Source organism: Bufo bufo, chromosome 10 (assembly GCF_905171765.1).
Source record: "Bufo bufo chromosome 10, aBufBuf1.1, whole genome shotgun sequence".
NCBI lineage: Eukaryota > Metazoa > Chordata > Amphibia > Anura > Bufonidae > Bufo > Bufo bufo.
Window position 1 is genome coordinate 99637385 of NC_053398.1, and position 20810 is coordinate 99658194.

General features: G+C 43.6%; 1 protein-coding gene and 1 long non-coding RNA gene across 3 annotated transcripts in view; one reads left to right on the forward strand and one right to left on the reverse strand.

Moving 5' to 3' along the window:
- Positions 1-20810, forward strand: part of CFDP1 (craniofacial development protein 1) — a 77909-nt gene that overhangs the window by 43264 nt on the left and 13835 nt on the right. The gene's annotated exons all lie outside the window — the stretch shown is intronic.
- LOC120980902 lies at positions 16569-20725 on the reverse strand. The gene is made up of 3 exons (XR_005774588.1): positions 20716-20725; positions 19315-19324; positions 16569-16709 (listed from the first exon to the last, which is right to left on the reverse strand). It is a non-coding gene; the product is annotated as an uncharacterized LOC120980902 (long non-coding RNA).

Genomic DNA, 20810 nt, shown 5'->3' on the forward strand with positions numbered 1-20810 from the left:
CTTGCCTCACAAAAAGTGTAATATAGAGCAACCAAAAATCATATGTACCCTAAAATAGTACCAACATAACTGCCACCCTATCCCGTAGTTTCCAAAATGGGGTCACTTTTTTGGAGTTTCTACTCTAGGGGTGCATCAGGGGGGCTTCAAATGGGACATGGTGTCAAAAAAACAGTCCAGCAAAATTTGCCTTCCAAAAACCGTATGGCATTCCTTTCATCTGCGCCCTGCCGTGTGCCCGTACAGCAGTTTACAACCACATATGGGGTGTTTCTGTAAACTACAGAATCAGGGCCATAGATTTTGAGTTTTGTTTGGCTGTTAACCCTTGCTTTGTAAGTGGAAAAAATGGATTCAAATGGAAAATCTGCCAAAAAAAGTGAAATTTTATCTCTATTTTCCATTAATTCTTGTGGAACACCTAAAGGGTTAACGACGTTTGTAAAATCAGTTTTGAATACCGTAAGGGGTGTAGTTTCTAGAATGGGGTAATTTTTGGGTGGTTTCTATTATGTAAGCCTCACAAAGTGACTTCAGACCTGAACTGGTCTTTTTAAAAAGTGTGTTTTTGAAAATTTCTGAAAAATTTCAAGATTTGCTTCTAAACTTCTAAGCCTTGCAACATCCCCAAAAAATAAAATGGCATTCCCAAAATGATCCAAACAAAGTAGACATATGGGGAATCAAAAGTAATAACTATTTTTGAGGTATTACTATGTATTATAGAAGTAGAGAAATTGAAACTTGGAAATTTGCAAATTTTCCCAAATTTTGGGTAAATTTGGTATATTTTTCTTTAAATAAATTTTGCGGAACGGGTGCGGACCCATTCATGTTCAATGGAGCCGGAAAAGATGCGGACAGCACACAGTATGCTGTCCTTTTCCGCGGCTCCGCAAAAAAAAAATAGAACATGTGTGCGGACAAGAATAGGCATTTTTTTTTTTTGTGTTTATTTATAGAAAACATTTTAAGATTTCTAATCCAAATCCCAAGGGGATACAAAGACAGCAGACAAGAAGTCTGCAATCCTGTACTCATACAAGGATCCCTAACCGGGAAATGCATCAGAATAAATCAATGACAATATATTGCTAGACAAGTAGGCAGTCCCGTGTTACATCATGGCATATTTACGAGTCCAGTACGAGACACCCATTCACACACACACATACACCCTGGAGTCCCAGAGCCCTGCATCTACAATCAGATAGTACCCTGCGCACTTAACCACAAGCCCCAAATCTGATCGAACCTGCATAGGTGAGTTTGTACAACTGCAGGTCAGCGTTTATTAGTTTGATCCAGGAACCAAGTGTGGGGTTCTTTGGTGGTTTTCAATTCAAAAGGATTGTTTTCCTCCCATAGAACAAAAGTAGACGGAGCAACTTCCTTCCATATTTGGTAGGAACTATTTCTGTCACCAAACCCAGCAAACAGACAATAGGGGAAAGTATCCCCGGGAGCCCCAGCTTTGAGGAGATAAAACCACAAATTTCACTCCAGTACGCCCGCATGACAGGACAAGTCCATACCATATGATACAAAGAACCGACTCTCCACACCTGGTACAAGAGGGGTCTGGGAGCTTACGCATATGATGCAGACGCACTGGAGTGAGATAAACTCTGTGTACCAACTTAAGTTGAATGAGCTGGTCACGAGAGCTTAATACCGCGTTCTTCCAAACAGAGCTCAGTTCCTCCAGGTGAGACGCCTCCAGATCCGGGATATCAACCCTCCGACGCTCAAAGGAGCGACGGAGTGGAGAGTCCTGCATTTTCATAATTTCAACATAAAATGATGAAATAGGTTTGTATGGTTGTTTTAACCGAGCCACAGACTCAATGGGGCCACACTTCAAACACAGAGATAAAGCTTTAAATTGGGCATCACAGGCGTGCCTCAGCTGGAGGTACCGATAGAAACATGTACGGGGTAAAATGTATTCTCTGCGAAGACTCTCAAATGAGCAGAAGACCCCATCTACATACAATTGAGTGAGGTACTTCACACCCTCTTTGGGGCCAAAACTCATAGTCCAGTAAATGACACAGTTCCTGCAATTGCTTATTGCGCCACAATGGTACATATGGGGACCAAGCGTCACTCCCTTCACTCTCCATGTGCGTCGTGACAAACTGCTTCCAAGCCATCACCACTGCCGCCATCGCTTCAGTGTAATGCAAGGCTGAAGTCCCTCCTCCCCGATATACCAAGTTGGCCAATGCCTCACAAGAGCCGCCTCTAACACCACTGCAGGATTATTAGCATCCGCCCTAATCCACCAGGAGGCATTCACGAACTGGGCAGCAATATAGTACAAATACATGTCTGGTAGTCTTAAACCTCCCTGATTATATAGGGCTTTCAGAGATTTCCTAGCAATGCAAGGGGACTGGTGTTTCCACAAAAAAGGGGAAAAAATCTTGTCCAGGGAATCAAAATGGGTATGGGGATCTTTGTAGGAGCTGCTCTGTATAAATATAGAAGTTTCGGTAACAAGGCCATTTTTATCTTATTTGTTCTACCTATCAATGTCGTTGGCTATTTTTCCCAAGCCTCGAGTTTACAAGTAATATACTCCATAGTGGGGACTACATTGAGCCGATAGAACTGTTTGGGATCTCTGTGCACCTTGATCCCCAAATAGACAAAACATTCAACTACTTTCAGATGTGACAGGGGCGTTATATCTGAGGGATCCATCTCATCTATTAAACATAGACTAGATTTACTCCAATTGACTCTGAGGCCTGAGTATGTCCTAAAGCCATCTATGATATCCAAAAGAGCCTCCAGGGAGGGACCCGCATCGGCTAAATACACTAGCAGGTCATCAGCGTAAAGCGAAATCTTTCCCTGTATTCCAGCTATAGACCATCCCTCAATCAAACCCGATCTATTGACTAATTGGGTAAGGGGTTCCATTACTAGGGCAAATAACATAGGTGATAAGGGACACACCTATCTAGTACCTCTATGAAGGGCAAAGGTATGCGACAGGTATCCATTTACCCTAACCCTTGCCATGGGAGCTTGGTATAGTAATTGTACCCACCTTATGAAGGATTGGGGGAAGCCCAGACAACGTAATGTCTCCCACAAAAAATTCCACTCAACCGAGTCGAATGCCTTTTCATTATCGAGAGACGCGATCACTCGGGAACCTGCGTTATCATGTGAGACCTGTAAATTGGTAAATAATCTTCTAAGATTAATATCAATGGTTTTACCCGGCATGAAACCAGATTGATCAGGATCAATCACTGACCAAATTACATCTCTGCGGCGTCTAGCGAGAAGTTTAGCTATGATTTTCGCATCTACGTTTAAAAGGGAGATTGGTCTATAGGAGCTGCATTGGTCCGGAGGTTTCCCTGGTTTATGGATTACCACAATAGTCGCCTCCTTGAATGTTGGAGGCAATCTATTGCACTCGAAGGCGTAGTTTAAGAGTTTAAACCAAACGCGCACTTTGTTTGTCCATATCCGTCTTATAACATTCTAACGGCAAACCATCCGGACCAGGAGATTTCCCCACCATCATGCTTTCTATTGCTGCCCTAACCTCCCCCACCTCAACGGGAGCATCCAGAAAAGATCTGTCCGAATGTGAAAGTGGCGTAAGCTGGACGTTCTTCAAAAACCTCTGAATATCACTAGATGCATAGGGCGTTTTAGATGTATATAAGTCAGAATAAAAACAGGCAAATTAAGTTCAAAATATCCCCTGGTTGGGAAAACTGATTGGGAAAACCTTCCCCATAATATCATCTAGTACTCCTCTCTGAAAGGGGAAGGAATGTATAGGCCCACCACTATGTAGTCTCTTCCCCGCATAGCAGCATAACATACCGCCCGACAAATCGGTCTGCACCCAGTGGAGTTTAAAAGGTATTGATTTAGATACCAGGATAGAGACTCCCCTAGCTTAATTACTGTATATAGCATGGAATGATGAACCCACCCATATGCGCTTCAATGCTAACAACTTTTGGCTTCTTAAGTGAGTCTCCTGGAGTAGCACCATATCTGGTGAAAATTTCTTCAAGTAATTGAAAACAAGAGATCTTTTCACTTTGTCGTTAAGTCCCCCTGACGTTCCAGGAGATAAGTTACAGCACGCATCATGTAATAGGTCCAACCACATAAGTCACAAAACTCCCAGGACATCCAGGCCATTCCCTCACCCACACACACCACAAGACAGAAGACAAACATACATAACATTTAGTAACCCATCACAGTAGCAATGTTAGGCATAACACTCCACCCTGCCCAGACCACCCCAACCTATCTGAGCCTATCATCCCAAACTTAAGGACTAGCAATTCTTTTCTAAATCGGAGAGTCCCAGTAACGTAAACGAAACAGTCCCCAATTAACCTGAGAACATGTAAATTTACAGTAAGTGAAGACGTTCAGACTTTCTTCAGCTCCCACAGATAATTTGGACATCCGTGAAGTGCACCATGGTATTGAAGCCTAGGAAGTCCTGGAAACTCAGCCTCTCCTGTCAAGCCAGTCCGATGCATCCTCCACCGCTCCACACTTGTTTTGCTGAGTTCCCGTGCTTCAAAGTCAAAATCAGCACCGATGGCCAGGATATACATCGGATGCTGGAGGAGCTGATGCCAGACGCGTCCTCACTCCATGACAGTTAGGCCACCAAGAATAGGCATTTCAATTGTGGTGTCGGCCCAGTGTTTTAGGATCTGCAAAACACTGCGGACGTGTGAATGGACCCTTTAAACTCGCTTTTGTTCAGATTTTATATAAACACGGTTGAGGAACTGTACCGTAATTGGTGCTTATTTGTGTTTATATTAAACGTGACACTGTTGCCAATCACTGGCCTCTGCATGATCTGCTAGGTAATTTATAATTTATTATTTATTGCAGTCACTTCGCAAGGGTTGTCCGGTTTCTTCCTGACACAGTCAACCCCTTTCAAAGTGTTTTTAATCATTTTTAGTTTTTGTGTGTTCCTTTTACGTAGTTTTTAGATTGTTTCACTGAGTCTTTAGATGAAACCTCACCTTCGGACGGCGCGCTCTTCTTGCTCTCACCGCATACTGGTCGTCTTCCGGCCCTTCACTGCACTGTGACCTGACGCCCCGCAGCACGGTGCTCGGAAGAAGACCCAGCATACTAGTGAGCGCTTCCATAATGCAAGTGCTCATTAGTGTTTGCTTTATAAGATGGAATGCCATTCCCCCCCCTTCCCCCACACACACACACTTTAGGGGGGGAAAAAGTGCATCTAAGGCCTCATGCGCACGACCGTTGTTTTATTCCGTGTCCGTTGTTCCGTTTTTCGTGATTTTCTGCGGACCCGTTGACTTTCAATGGGTCCGTTGAAAACTCGGCTAATGCACCGTTTGTCGTCCGTGATCCGTGGTTCCAGTCCGTCAAAAAAATATAACCTGTCATATTTTTTTTCAGGGAAAACGGTTCGCGGACCCATTCAAGTCAATGGGACCGTGAAAAAACGCGGAGGCACACAAGATTGTCGTCCGCGTCCGTTTTTTTCCTATCATTTGCATGGCAAACTTGACTTTAGACTTTTTTTTTACTTTCCTTCATGTCTGGTGATCCTCCAAAAATAAAGGAAGGCACACGGAAACAAAAATGGATCACGGAACAATAGAACCCCATTTTGCGGAACTGAACACAACGGTCGTGTGCATGAGGCCTTATAAAGCAGAAAATACGGGTGCATTGTTAAGAAGGCGGGGGCACGTTCATTGATTGGTCAGTATACTGTTGCTCTAAATTAACCTTGAATGGGCCCCCTCTTTCCAGGAGCCACCAATGGCAGCTGTATGGGCTCCCTCAGCTACGTATGACCTTGTCATCATGTGAACAAATGGTTGTTTACTTGTGCTCTGTGGCAGAACTGATTAAATCGCACAATTTGGGAACCATGTGGTTTTCCTTAAATGACGGCTCTTTGCAGCCTGAGGTTGACGTAACGAAGTGCTTTGCAGCCGCCATTAATCTTTAAGGAGGCACAAGCCTGTTTTTAAATGATATCATGAATAATACATTTGCCAATGAGCTTTACACCCAGGCTTGTCCAGAACTTGTCTCTCGCCAACCCGTTACTCTAATCGAATGCCAGTCTTGACGCCTCATCTTCATAATACTTTCCAGCGGACTGGGGTTATAAGAGGCTGAGATCACACGCTCAGTAGGGAGATGCTGTCAGGATAATAGAAGTGCTGTGTATAAAAAAGGAGAAAAGTTACTGCACATTATGTTGGGTTTTAGATTTGATCTTCTTCCCACTGAGGTCTATAGGGAAAATGCAGCCCTGCAAGAACACCAGGGGTAGTGCGTCCTGCAGATGGAGAAACCACGCCGCACAGGCTTGAAACATATCTGAATGAAAGTGTATAGCCCCCGCTTTGTATTTGTACAACCTCCTCCCTCAGCTTTCTGTGACCTGATTGTGGGGTGCTGATCAGTTTCACTGACAACTGAACACAAGGTTGGCCAGAGGCAACTGCCTGTAAGGCTCTACTAGGGACATGGCCTAATAGTGTGCCTAATAGGGCTCATGCACAAGGCCTTAGTTTTGGTCTGCATCCGGTCTGCATTTTTTTCCCGTGGATCTCCATGGGACCAAAATAGATGTGGACAACACTTCTGCATGCAGTCCGCATTGGACTAGTAGGACAAAAAATGTTAAATTAACTTAAATAAAATGTAAAAAAAAAAAAGGCACATTAAATATTTTTTATTAAAAAAAGGCTGTTTTGTTATAGGAAATTAAAACCCCTTACAGGGCTCCAGATGGCGACCAAAATGGTCGCCAATGCTACTTAAAATTGCTAAATGGCGACAAGACTTTCTAGTTTTGTCGCCATTTGCGCCTAGACTCGCCGCTGCTCTGCTTCTCACACACAAATAACTGACATGCACAGGGGAGAAGGAGGCAGTCCCTCACCGCTGCCACCAATAGGCTGATAGAAGTGAGGAGGGGAGGGGCTGTGGCCACTGCGCCACCAATGAATATAGTTTATGCTTAATACAAACGCAGGCTGCGCTGCGGGTGCCGGCCATATCCCATACCCGGCACCCAGCCTCTATGACTGCACTCTACGATCCGCCGCTATTAACCTCTCAGGTACGGCATCTAGCAGTGCACTGAACCCCCCCCCCCCCCAGCATTATAAAGTAGAATCATTGGTGGCGCAGTGAACCCCCCCCCAACCCCAGTATTATAAAGCAGAATCATTGGTGGCGCAGTACGCCCCCAACCCATGTATTATTATCATTGGTGGCAGTGGCAGTTCCGATCGGAGCCCCAGCAGTGTAAGCCTGGGGCTCCGATCGGTTACCATGGCAGCCAGGACGCTACTGAAGCCCTGGCTGCCATAGTCGGCTCCCTGCTGCTGTGTGCACAGAGCAGCAGGGAGAGTGTGAGGTCCTATTCACCCTGATAGAGATCTATCAGGGTGAATAGGACAAGGGATGAAAGATCCCAGGTACTAGCCCCTAAGGGGGGGAAATAGTTATTAAATAAAAAGTAAAAAAAGGTTAAACAAAACAACAAACTCCAAAATATTAAGTTTAAATCACCCCCTTGTCCAATTTTACATATGTAATTTTTTTTATTGTTATATATTTTTAAATTATATGTATTTTAAACTTGGCGACTAAATTTTTCAGGTTAGGCGCCAATGGCAAAAATGCAGGTTTTTTTTTTTTCTCCACAATCCCACCTGTCATATATAGAAAGTTTTATGAAAGCACAGTCACACTTTAAACAGCATAAAACTACATGAGACAAGTAGAAACTTCTCCAAGTTTACTAGCGGTGTACTCTGTATACAGTCACGCCTTGCTAAAAACACTTTTCCTTTCACCACCTCTCATCGGTCTCCATTTTTTAGACACTTTTCAAACGTTCCTGTCAGAGGTAATCGGTGTCTAAACCTTAAATTTGGTACAAGTTGCACCAGAATTCTGGTGCATTTTTGGTAAATCTCCCCCATAGTTTTAGAGATCAATTGAACTCATACGGTAACTTTATGTTAAATATTTGTCTACAAAAACACCTACAGCTCTCGCTTTTTACAGTAAATCTCATAAGAATATTTTGACTGCTTTGACCCCCATTTGGACGTATTGACGTTTATTGGAGAGACTTGTCGGGTTTCAGCGGCACTTTCACATTTAACACACATTGATATTCAATACTTTTGCCATTTGTGGTGATGCCTCATATGTGTTATTTAGATGCTTTGCTGACCGTAAGACCAGAAATAACAGGGGTAAGTTATGGTTTCAGTAGGCTATTGCTGGTTTTCCGGCATACTGCCACTACAGATGGCAAACTATAGTACCAGGACATTAACCTTTTTAACCCCTTCAGGACCCTACCATTTTTCACCTCAAGCACCAGGCCGTTTTTTGGAAATTTGTTCCTGTGCCTTTAACTGAAAGAAAAAAAATATATAAAAACATGCAATTCAACATTTTTTTTTTTGTCACCTTGTCCCCCCAAAAAAGGTGAATAACATTGATCAAAAAGTTGTATGTACCCCAAAAATGGTACCAGTAAAAACTTCAGTTTGTCCCACATAAAACAAGCCCTCGCACAGCTCTGTTGAACAAAAATAAAAAGTTATGGCCATCAGAAAATGTTGATGCAAAAAAAAAATCCCCAATAGAGAAAAAAAAATCTTTTTTTTTTTTCCCCTGTAAGCCGCATGTTTAATCGCAATTTTATTTTTGTCATCGCCCAGGCCCCAAGCATAGCCACTGCAATGGACGGTACTGTAAGAAGGTTGCAGTATCAGTTACAGTGCTGCGACCTCCTGATCTAATATTGACAACTTATCCTGAGAACAGGCCTTCAGTTCTGTACTTCCGGAAAACCTCTTTCAGTCCTATAGAAGTGAATAGAGAGATGTGCATGTGCGGCTATCTCTCAATTCCCAGCCGTGTAAGACGGGGCCCTTTTTTTCGACATAGGTGTGGGTCCCACACTTTATTGTTTTACGTCTCTGTAACAAGTTGTGGTCTTGTTTTAGAAAATGTTTTGGGGGGTACACAAGACTAAACCGATCAGCATACAATATTTAGTGTGAACATGGTGATTATAAACGTATCATCACTTCTGTGGCACTGCAGTATAGAGGTTCTGGGGTCCCAATCCAGTAGACCGTAAAGAGAAGAACTGTGCACTCTTCAGATTCTTTATTAGAGGGCAATCCACTCAAAACATCCTGACGTTTCAGTCCACTGGACGTTCCTCAGATGTCACTGCCGTACTAGAAGATTATACAGCTTGGTGCAGTGTATAAATGGAATCCGTATCAAGTTACGCCTTTGGGACTTCTGTTTATGCAAGAGTTTACTGAGCAGCACTTTCTAGAGTCGCTCTTCTCTTTGTGGTCATCATACATTTATGAACTCTTTACACTATCTAGTGAGTGAATGCCACTGTCTGCTTTCTTCTGTGTGTGGAGAACACTAACTATCCTTCAGAGATCTGTGAGATACAATGGCATTTTGCAGTGTGACCCTGGACTGAGTCCACCTGAATGCCCTCATCGGAGCAGTCCAGCAGCATCTCCATCAGCCTAGGGCCCTTCCACTTCTGTACATACAGTAAACAATGTCCTGTCACCAGCAATCTGTCATTCTGCAGCTTAGACTGCAACCTTCAGGAAACCTTGCTGATTCCAGGGATGCAGATTCTGAGTCTGACAGCCTTTCTCCTGGCAAGTCCACCGCCTGTCATCGACAGGTTCTGCTATATTTGCACGTTCTTTCGTATTTCTGGAGAGGATGCGGTTATTTTCCTACTTACGAGTAAGGCATGCCCATGGATCCATCTCCACTCAGTTTAGGACGTAAATGCAAATAAGTCATCTTTTTGAGAGTTTTGGACACCAAGTTTAAATAACTAGCAGACCCGCTGCATTCATCGAAGGCTCTTCTATAAATGCTAGCAGATGTTTCAGTGAAAATTATCAGTTTGAACATTTAGCTTTGGGTTACAAATGTTGTGATGAGGATTTTCCTCACAAGTTTTGGAGTTCAGGTTCCATCTTGCGACATGTAGCCACCAAAGGAGGGAATTTATAGGTGTATATTTTTTTTACAGATTTATCCTTGAGTCCGTTTTGTAGGTGCTTGGTAAGTCCATCTTCAGTGAGCTCCCTCTAGTGTTGGTTGTGGGAAGCCAGAATTTTTTTAATTTTATGTTAAATGGAGTCGGTCGGCAGTTTTGTCCACTATACTGCTGACAGCACCAGGTAGGGACTGGGGAGAGCAGTAGAAGCATACCTTTTTGTGGAGCTTTTCTCATTAGGAGTAGTGTGAATATGAAGATTGAGTCAGCTAGATTATGCTCCTGCATTGAGCTGCTTCACAACCCTTCTGCTCTGAGGGACAGTTGTAGTGATCTCCTGGTTGGTTGCTACAGCTGGTGCTCAGAGGGGAGGGTCTGTCAAGAAGCTCAGTGTAGAGAGTATTTCACAGTGAAGCCCCACCTCCTGGGCACTTGCAAGAGTAGACTCTCTCGCTGATTAAAACTTCATATTCACACTACTCCTGATGAGAAAACAGTAAGCAAATTGTATGTTTGTTCTGCTGTCCCCAGCCTATCTCTACCAGCAGTTTAGCATGGTTAAAAGTGCTGACAAACTTTCTATTAAAGCGGTTGTCCAGCCTTTAAGTGATGGCCTGTCCTCACAATAGGCCATCAGTAGCCGATTATGGGGATCTGGCACCCCGGCTGATAAGCCGTTCTGTGTAGCTCTGTCGGCTCTGGAGCTACAAAGCATAGTCATCATTGTAGAAAATGTTTTGCCGTAGAACCCAGCTGACTCTTGGATTACTGCCGCAGTTTGCGCTGCCTCTAAATCCGCACAGACTAGTCCCATTCAATTTCCACATTATTATTTTATTTTTTCCAGAAATTACATTTCAACTCCTCTAGAGGAAAAATCCATGTTGCATGAACTGCTGTGCACATTCCCAGTAAAAACATTGGCAGACTTATGTTAAGCATATTTCTGCACAGAAAATGCAAAGAAATACTCATAAATCGCCGTGGTAAACATGCCCCAAGATGAGCTGCCCATTGAAGGGGTTTGTCTTATATAGGACATTGTTGGTATAGCATAGCAGCGGACTGCGTGCAAGCTGCGCAAGTGTGGCCACCCCTCTATTCACCACTATGAGACCTTCAAGGCGAACAGCAACGTGGCTATTTTGGGAAATCCCATAGCAGTGACTGGAGGGTGGTTGTGCATGCACAGTGTGCTCTTCCTTCACTTTGGGGTCGTTCTGGAGATATGAGCAGTTCTCAGAGGTGGGACCTGCACCATTAATGCCTTATCCTGGCAACATGACATAAATGTCCCAGATGGAAATACCCCTTAATACCAATTAACTTCAGCAAATAGAATGTGTTGTGTACAGAAAGTTAATATAAGGCACTTACTAATGTATTATTATCCATATTGCTTCCTTTGCTGGCTGGATTCATTTTTCCATCACATTATTCACTGCTCACTTCCATGGTTATGCCCCCCCTGCGATCCATCAGTTGTGGTCGTGCTTGCACCCTGTAGGAAAAAGTACTAGCCTATGTGCACTCCCATGGTTCCGGTGCTTTTTCCTGTTGTGTGCAAGCAGAGGTCTTTCCTGATTACATTTAGGCTACTTTCACACTAGCGGTAGCCTTCTCCGGCAGGCTGTCCCGGTGGGGGCACAGCCTACCGGATCCGTGCTACCGCTAGTGCACCATGCCCGCCTGAAGTCTGCTCCCGCCCCATTCAGCATGTTGTAGTTTTATTCCGGCCGCGCCTCTGCATGTTTGCCGTGCTGCGCCCGGACCCATTATAGTGAATGGGGGCCGGAGGCGGACTTCTGGTGGCACGGTGCACTAGCGGTAGCGCAGATCTGGTTACCGCTAATGTGAAAGTAGCCTTAGGCCTCTTTCACACTTGCGTTGTTGGGATCCGGCATGCACTTCCATTGCTGGAGGTGCCTGCCGGATCCGGAAAAAACGCAAGTGTACTGAAAGCATTTGAAGACGGAGCCGTCTTCCAAATGCTTTCAGTGTTACTATGGCACCCAGGACGCTATTAAAGTCCTGGTTGCCATAGTAGGAGCGGAGGCGGTATACTTACATGTCCGTGCGGCTCCCGGGGCGCTCCAGAATGACGTCAGAGCGGCCCCATGCGCATGGATGACGTGATCCATGCGGATCACGTGATCCATGCGCGTTGGGGCGCCCTGACGTCACTCTGGAGCGCCCGGGGAGCCGCACGGACGGTAAGTATACTGCTCCCCCGCTCCCCACTACACTTACCATGGCTGCCAGGACTTTAGCGTCCCGGCAGCCATGGTAACCATTCAGAAAAAGCTAAATGTCGGCTCCGGCAATGCGCCGAAACGACGTTTAGCTTAAGGCCGGATCCGGATCAATGCTTTCCAATGGGCATTAATTCCGGATCCGGCCTTGCGGCAAGTGTTCCGGAATTTATGCCGGAGCAAAAAGCGCAGCATGCTGCGGTATTTTCTCCGGCCAACAAACGTTCCGTACCGGAACTGAAGACATCCTGATGCATCCTGAACGGATTTCTCTCCATCAGAATGCATTAGGATAATCCTGATCAGGATTCTTCCGGCATAGAGCCCCGACGACGGAACTCTATGCCGGAAGACAATAACGCAGGTGTGAAAGAGCCCTTAGTCTGCATGGCAAATAGAGATGAGCCTTTTCAGGTTAGTATCCCTATAAAACCCTGCAGCTTACACAGTAGGGTATTTCAAAATGTCGTAGTGGTACAAGTATCAGAAACAAAGCAATCCAGCAACCACTTGATGTCCTTTTGTAATGAAACACAAACCTCTATTTCTGTACATTTCACAAGCTCCAGAATATTATGGATGCGTGTTGTTTTTTTTTTTGCTTCAGTTGTTTTCCTTCATCTGAAATGGCATTAAGTATGTGCCAGTGGCATTCCGCCACAGCAATAAAAATGTTATTTTCAAGCGTGGATGAAGGGCAAGTACGACTTGGGGATATTACGGAGGGCAGTGCAGTGTTGCATTGCAGGGAGAAGGTTCTCATTATCATTCATTGCATTTTGTTAAGCTTGCCTTAGATGACACCACATCAGCAGAGGTGAAAGCACAGGGGAGCGTTGAAGTTTAGAAGCTCCTTTTTTTTTGCTTGCTTGTCCACTTTAGTGGAAACATTTTCAAGGTTTTAATATTAAATAGCACAATGAATTTCTGCTACCGGCACCAGATATTTCACTGGTCTGGTCTTCATGTGAAAGAGTGACTACAGATAAGAAAGCACAACGTGGTATTTGGATCCTATCCCAGTTTTGATAAAACTGCATTATGTAGCACTTAAAGGGGTTATCTTATGATTAACCCCTTTGGGACACATCCTTATTTCACCTTAAGGACCAGGCCATTTTTTGCAAATCTGACCAGTGTCACTTTAAGTGGTGATAACTTTAAAACACTTGGACTTATCCAGGCCATTCTGAGACTGTTTTTACGTCACATATTGTACTTCATAACACTGGTAAAATGAAGTAAAAAAAAAATTCATTTTTATTTATAAAGAAATACCAAATTTACAAATTGTTTTTTAAAAATTGCAAATTTCCAAGTTTCATTTTCTCTACTTCTATAATACATAGTAATACCTACAAAAATAGTTATTACTTTACATTCCCCATATGTCTACTTCATGTTTGGATCAATCTGGGAATGATATTTTATTTTTGGGGGATGTTACAAGGCTTAGAAGTTTTCAAAAACCCACTTTTTAGGGACCAGTTCAGGTGAATGACCCCCATTCTAGAAACTACACCCCTCAAGGTATTCAAAACAGATTTTACAAACGTTGTTAACCCTTTAGGTGTTCCACAAGAGTTAATGGCAAATGGTGATAAAATTTCAGAATTTAGATTTTTTTTGGCAAATTTTCCATTTTAATCCATTTTTTCCAGTAACAAAGGCAAGGGTTAACAGCCAAACAAAATGCTATGTTTATTGCCCCGATTTTGTAGTTTGCATATAACACCCCATATGTGGCCGTAAACTACTGTACGGGCACACAGTAGGGCGTAGGGAAAGGTGCGCCGTATGGTTTTTGGAAGGCAGATTTTGCTGGACTAGTTTTTTTGACACCATGTCCCATTTCAAGCCCCCCTGATGCACCCTTTGAGTAGAAACTCCATAAAAGTGACCCTATCTAAGAAACTACACCCCTCAAGGTATTTCAAAACTGATTTTACAAACTTTGTTAACCCTTTAGGTGTTTCACAAGATTTAATGGAAAATAGAGATACAATTTCAAAATTTCACTTTTTTGGCAGATTTTCCATTTTAATAATTTTTTCCAGTTACAAAGCAAGAGTTAACAGCCAAACAAAACTCAATATTTATGGCTCTGATTCTGTAGTTTACAGAAACACCCCATATGTGGACGTAAACCGCTGTACGGGCACACAGCGGGGTGGCAGAATGGAATGGAATGGAATGCCATACGGTTTTTGGAAGGCAGATTTTGCTGGGACCGTTTTTTTTTTTACACCATGTCCCATTTGAAAGCCCCCTGATGCACCCTAGAGTAGAAACTCCAAAAAAGTGACCCCATTTAGAACTACGGGATAGGGTGGCAGTATTGTTGGTACTAGTGTAGGGTACATATGATTTTTGGTTGCTCTATATTACACTTTTTGTGAGGCAAGGTAACAAGAAATAGCTGTTTTGGCACCGTTTTTATTTTGTTATTTCAACATTCATCTGACAGGTTAGATCATGAATATTTTTACAGAGCAGGTTGTCACGGACTCGGCGATATTGGGGTGCGTATGACTTTTTGATCGCTTGCTATTACACTTTTTGTGATGTAAGGTGACAAAAAATAGCTTTTTTTCACCCTTTTTTTTTTTTTTAACGGTATTCACCTGAGGGGTTAGGTCATGTGATAATTTTTATAGAGCAGATTATTATGGACGCGGCGATACCTAATATGTATACTTTTTATTTATTTATGTAAGATTTACACAATTATTTCATTTTTGAAACCAAAAACAAAAAAAATCATGTTTTAGTGTCTCCATATTCTGAGAGCCATAGTTTTTTCAGTTTTTGGGCGATTATCTTAGGTAGGGTCTCATTTTTTGCGGGATGAGGTGACTGTTTGATTGGTACTATTTTGGCGTACATACAACTTTTTTGATCACTTTTTACCTTTTTTGGGAAGTAAGGTGGGCAAAATTTCAATTTCATCATAGTTTTTTATTTTTATGGCGTTCACCGTTCGGGGAAAGTAACATGACAGTTTTATAGATCAGGTCGTTACGGACGCGTGATATATCAAACATGTGTAGGGAATTTTATTTTTTTCATTTTTAATCAGTGATAAATGTGTGTTTTTGTTTTTTTTTTCACTTTTTTTACTTTTTTTTTGACCCAGACCCACTTGGTTCTTGAAGATCCAGTGGGTCTGATGTCTGTATAATACAGTACAGTACACCATATAGTGTACTGTACTGTATTTTCACTTTACAAAGTCTAATTAGACTTCTGCCTTTAGCAGAAGTCTAATCAGCACCATGGACAGCCTCTGATCAGTACTATGGACAGCCGGACGCCTGTGAAGGCGTCCGGTTGCCATGGTACCCATCACTCGCTTCCACAGCAGAGCAGTAGATGATGGGGAGGGAGAGGGGCCCCCTCCCTTTCCCATCGGGGACTGAAAAGGCACAGCAGCCCCCGATGGGAGAGGGAGGGAGCTCCCTCCCTCTTAACCTTTTCCATACAGCGGTCCCTACGGACCGCGGCATGGAAGGGGTTAAACGCATGGCATCTGTGCCAGCACAGATGTCAGGCGTTTCGAGCAGAGTGTCAGCAATGTGCTGACACTCTGCAAACCGCTCGGCTATCCTGAGAGAGGGGGCGGGCGGATGATCGCATGCCTGCCCGCCCCCTCAAGCACTGCCCTGCCGCCCGCCCTCCCTGCCGCACTCCCCGCACCCCCCCGCTGCGCCCGCCAGCAGATAACAAAGAGGGCAGCAGGGGAGGGGGGGTTAAACATTAAAATAAAGCTTATTTGAAGTTTCTGCTCCCCGCGGTCTCAGAAACTTCCCAAACCGCGGGTCTGAATTGACCTGCGGTTTGCTGCGATCGCCGACATGGGGGGGGTCACAGGACCCCCCAGCGCATCTAGCCAAGGTGCCTGCTCAATGATCGGAACCATATGACTGTGATCGGAACCATACATGACATACCGTTACGTCATGTGTCTTTAAGTACCAGGACAACATGATGTACCAGTACGTCATTTGTCCTGAAGAGGTTAAAGGGGTTGTACCATCTCAGACACTAGGATATGCCCCCAAAGTCGGATAGTTGCGGGTCCCACCGCATTTTTTAAAAGGGAGTTTTTAATGCATCCCTATGATGGAAAACTGTCCTTTTTACTGGAGCTTACAATGTACGGTATTTCTTTTTCTTGATAACTTTATGTACATCAAGTTGACATGCTGCAGATTTTGAAATCCGCACAGTAGGTCAAAATCCAGGCAGAAAAAATCTGCACCGTGTGCATGAGAATTTCACATTCTAATAGAATACAATATACATGACCTATGGTGCCGATTTTCAGCACGCAATCCTGATCGGGTGCATTTAGCCTTGGGGTACTGTTTGAGGAGATCTTCACACTGCTGTTGTGATTTGTCATGCTATGTATGACATGGAGGGGACACTGGCTCCTCCATTGGGTTTAAAGGTTATATTAGTTTTCTAGAGATTAGAAAAACAGTGACTTTCCCGCCAGTCGGCCATTTTTTACCAGCTACCCGGCAGCACCAGACAGGTGCAACAGAGTATCCGGTCTACACATAAAGTGGACAGTGCAACCTCCCCAAAAGAACCCTCTAAACCCCTGCTAGGACTATATCCTTAATACAGGGGTGCAGGACAACCTCAGCACCACCTCTGCATGCTCCTCTGGTGGGCCCATAGCCACAAAGAAGCCAATTGAGATATATAAGTACTCACAATAGACTTGCATCAGATACACTTGCTCTCAAATCAATATAATAATGGGGCCACAAAAGGCACAAAGTGCGGCAGACAAACTGAAAGAGTTCGCAAGACAGCCAGAGGCTACCGCAGCGAAATGTGCACACAAGGGATAGCACTGCCTCAGACACTGTAGTTCCTGCAACAGCTCCTGAAGATGCTCAGGGTGAACCCACCCTTAAGCAAGTATCAGCACAAGTCCTAGAGGCTATTGTGGCCTGCAAGACGTCTCTTGCAGGGAAACTTACATGTCCTGAAAGAGCAGAGGGTCGTACTCCACATGAGTTTATAGAGAAGTGGATTAAAGAACTTTTCCTGGATGCAAACTTCTCTTTGGCATTTGCAGTTGAAAGGGCTCACAGGCACATTGATTCGTAGTGTCCCCTCAATAATGTACAGAGTGAATATACAGTCGTGGCCAAAAGTTTTGAGAATGACACAAATATTAGTTTTTACAAAGTTTGCTGCTAAACTGCTTTTAGATCTTTGTTTCAGTTGTTTCTGTGATGTAGTGAAATATAATTACACACACTTCATACGTTGCAAAGGCTTTTATCGACAATTACATGACATTTTTGCAAAGAGTCAATATTAGCAGTGTTGGCCCTTCTTTTTCAGGACCTCTGCAATTCGACTGGGCATGCTCTCAATCAATTTCTGGGCCAATTCCTGACTGATAGCAACCCATTCTTTCATAATCACTTCTTGGAGTTTGTCAGAATTAGTGGGTTTTTGTTTGTCCACCCGCCTCTTGAGGATTGACCACAAGTTCTCAATGGGATTAAGATCTGGGGAGTTTCCAGGCCATGGACCCAAAATATCAATGTTTTGGTCCCAGAGCCACTTAGTTATCACTTTTGCCTTATGGCACGGTGCTCCATCGTGCTGGAAAATGCATTGTTCTTCACCAAACTATTGTTGGAAGAAGTTGCTGTTGGAGGGTGTTTTGGTACCATTCTTTATTCATGGCTGTGTTTTTGGGCAAAATTGTGAGTGAGCCCACTCCCTTGGATGAGAAGCAACCCCACACATGAATGGTCTCAGGATGCTTTACTGTTGGCATGACACAGGACTGATGGTAGCGCTCACCTTTTCTTCTCCGGACAAGCCTTTTTCCAGATGCCCCAAACAATCGGAAAGAGGCTTCATCAGAGAATATGACTTTGCCCCAGTCCTCAGCAGTCCATTCACCATACTTTCTGCAGAAGATCAATCTGTCCCTGATGTTTTTTTTGGATAGAAGTGGCTTCTTTGCTGCCCTTCTTGACACCAGGCCATCTTCCAAAAGTCTTCGCCTCGCTGTGCGTGCAGATGCGCTCACATCTGCCTGCTGCCATTCCTGAGCAAGCTCTGCACTGGTGGCACTCCGATCCGGCAGCTGAATCCTCTTTAGGAGACGATCCTGGCGCTTGCTGGACTTTCTTGGACGCCCTGAAGCCTTCTTAACAAGAATTGAACCTCTTTCCTTGAAGTTCTTGATGATCCTATAAATTGTTGATTGAGGTGCAATCTTAGTAGCCACAATATCCTTGCATGTGAAGCCATTTTTATGCAACACAATGATGGCTGCACGCGTTTCTTTCCAGGTCACCATGGTTAACAATGAAAGAACAATGATTTCAAGCATCACCCTCCTTTTAACATGTCAAGTCTGCCATTTTAACCCAATCAGCCTGACAATGATCTCCAGCCTTGTGCTCGTCAACATTCTCACCTGAGTTAACAAGACGATTACTGAAATGATCTCAGCAGGTCCTTTAATGACAGCAATGAAATGCAGTGGAAAGTTTTTTTTTTGGGATTAAGTTAATTTTCTTGGCAAAGAAGGACTATACAATTCATCTGATCACTCTTCATAACATTCTGGAGTATATGCAAATTGCTATTATAAAAACTTAAGCAGCAACTTTTCCAATTTCCAATATTTATGTAATTCTCAAAACTTTTGGCCACGACTGTACACCCATTATATAGATCCAATATAACAGCATCTGAAACAGAGATAGCTACCTATTTAGAAGACATGTCTCTCCCCAAACTCACCACATCACAAAGTGCCCAATTGGATCAGCCTATTTGCTTGGAGGAGATACTGCAGGCAATAGCCGATCTAAATAACGGGAAATCCCCGGGCCCAGATGGGCTCCCCAAAGTATACGCCAGATATGCAGAGGTGTTGCCCCTCCAACTGCTGACAACCTTTCACTCAGCTCTAGAAACGGGACACTTACTGGAGTCGTTTAAGGAAGCCACCGTAATACTCCTGCTCAAACCTGACAAGGATCCTCTTGATTGCTGATCGTATAGACCCATAGCACTGCTAAATGTGGACTACAAAATCCTAACCAGAATTTTAGCCATTCGTCTCAACCGGGTAATTCTATCATTATTCCACGAGGACCAAATAGGCTTTATGCCAGGAAAGTCCACCACAGAGAACATAAGAAGGATACAGGTGGTTACACAGCTGGGATATTCCATGAATGCAGACGGGGCACTAGCGTCGCTAGACGCAGCCAAAGCATTCGATTCCATAGAATAGTCATATCTAACTGGCTGTCTTCGAGGCTTTGGGTTTGGACCTCAGTTCCTTAAATGGATCAGTATCCTGTATAGCAAACCGATAAGTAGGCTTCTGGTCAATGGAGAATTGTCGGACAGTTTCCCCCTTCATAGAGGGACCAGACAGGGTTGCCCCTTATCACCACTTTTATTTACCCTTGCAATTGAAATCTTGGCCATTAAGGTGAGAAACAGCAATAACGTAACCGGAGTAACCATGGGGGAGAAGGAGGTTTGAATAGAATTGTACGCTGATGACATGATTTTATATCTGTCATCACCTGAATCGTCTCTCAGTAATGCGGTGAATCTGATAGATGAATTTGGAGACTACTCGGGTCTGAGAATTAACTGGGGGAGATCGGTGTACATGCTACTGGGCAGGGCAGAATGGAATGGACCCTCATATCTCTCAGCTGTAAGTGATGGATAACTTTAAATATCTAGGAGTCAAAATCACCAAGAGATATTCCCAGGCTCTATCGCTTAATATGTGTCTGCTGATTGAACGTATCCGGAATAAATTTAACAACTGGAAACCATTGCCTATCTCGGTGGTAGGGCGGATTAACTTAGTTAAAATGATTATACTCCCAAAAGTGCTATATACCGTTCAACATGCAGAGATGCATATATCTAAATCAATGTTCAAAGAATTAGATGCCATGTCTAGGGTTTTTATATGGGGCAGATCCCGTGGCAAACTCAGCTTAGTATAGGTATGGCCCTACCGGATTATTTTATATATTACCTAGCTGGCCAGTTAAGGCTCGTTAATACCTGGGTAACAACAGAAGACCTGCCTACCTCAGAGGCCTTCTTTAAAACGTGTCTTAAATGCAATACTTTGTGGTTGGTATTGGAGGGGCCATCAAAATTCCAAAGGTCAATGCTACCATTACATACATTACACAAACAAAGGATAAACTGAGACTAGACTGGTATAGTAGCAAAATATACAAATACTTTATTAAACAATACATAAAAAAGTTTATTATATGTGATGTATTACATCAGATAAAAAGGTAGACTACACCTGAGGGGACATAACATAGTTACATAACAATTAAGGGAAGAGGGCAGTGAGGCTACCAAAAAGCTAAGACGTACAATAAACGCACTGACCTATACGGATGTCACACGCAATTGTCACA